We start from the raw sequence: 922 nt of genomic DNA, 5'->3' as shown, positions 1-922 counted from the left end.
TACGAATGCCCAAGTCTAGTTTAAAGTGCTCATAATTAGATGTGATTAAACCATTTATGTGTCTGGTACTATCGTCTGCCCCTCCGGACTGGCTATCCGGCGCACCTAAGATGCAAGTGGTATAAAGGTGGTTTAGGCCCTGGGGGAATTATACAGGGGCTCTTCTCTGGATTTCCTACCTTTAGCAACCTCTTTTCTACTTTCTTCCACTTATTCCTTTTTTTCTTCTGTTCTTTCCTCCCTCCCTCCCATCCTTTGGCATTTTTTTGCAGCTCACTTGCTGACATCTTTTCCCTCACTGTTTTTCCCTTTTTTTTAATCTTGTCTGCATTTTGTATACGCTACCTTCCATTCCTCCCCCCACATACAGATACACACACACACATACATTGATACACACTGTACTTACATCTTCCACTTCCCTCACTCACTGAGCAGCAATCTCACTGTCCGTGAAAGAGGATGATTGACACACATTGCAGGACCCGATCGGATGACCGCATTGTGGGGCAAGTGAGAAGCTCCGCAGCAGTCAGAACACCAGGAGCCGGAGGGAATCGCTCTATGTGCGCTGCTGTTAATCCGGCCCTGACAATGTTACAATAATTAATTTTAACATTTTTCTAAAGAGAACTCTCTTTAATGACCCTGAATCCTTATCATATGACCCTCTGCCATCTCTCACCATACTCATTCCTTTTTCAACAAAAGCCTTAGATCTACTGAAGTTTCCGTTTCAATATGGCTGATGATGTCCTCTATGGTCCCAAAAGGAAACTGGCCTGGACCTTATATTGCCTTTCAGCATCCATATTTCCTATTGGTGGAGTCTGGCCAACATTGTAGGCTTCGGGAGAGATGGCTTAATGGATTTTGGACAAGCCTCAAGAATTCCCACCCTACCCTGTTATGGGTCTCACTT

The 922-nt window shown here is 44.5% G+C and overlaps 1 long non-coding RNA gene across 1 annotated transcript; it reads right to left on the bottom strand.

Annotated features, from left to right (window-relative positions):
- Positions 1 to 301: 301 nt before the first annotated feature.
- LOC128473502 (uncharacterized) lies at positions 302 to 712 on the bottom strand. The gene is made up of 2 exons (XR_008346283.1): positions 648 to 712; positions 302 to 442 (listed from the first exon to the last, which is right to left on the bottom strand). It is a non-coding gene; the product is annotated as an uncharacterized LOC128473502 (long non-coding RNA).
- Positions 713 to 922: the final 210 nt, after the last annotated feature.

Source organism: Spea bombifrons, chromosome 2 (genome assembly GCF_027358695.1).
Source record: "Spea bombifrons isolate aSpeBom1 chromosome 2, aSpeBom1.2.pri, whole genome shotgun sequence".
Lineage (NCBI taxonomy): Eukaryota > Metazoa > Chordata > Amphibia > Anura > Pelobatidae > Spea > Spea bombifrons.
Note: the sequence above shows the minus strand (reverse complement) of the source record. Positions and strands in the feature narration are given on the sequence as shown.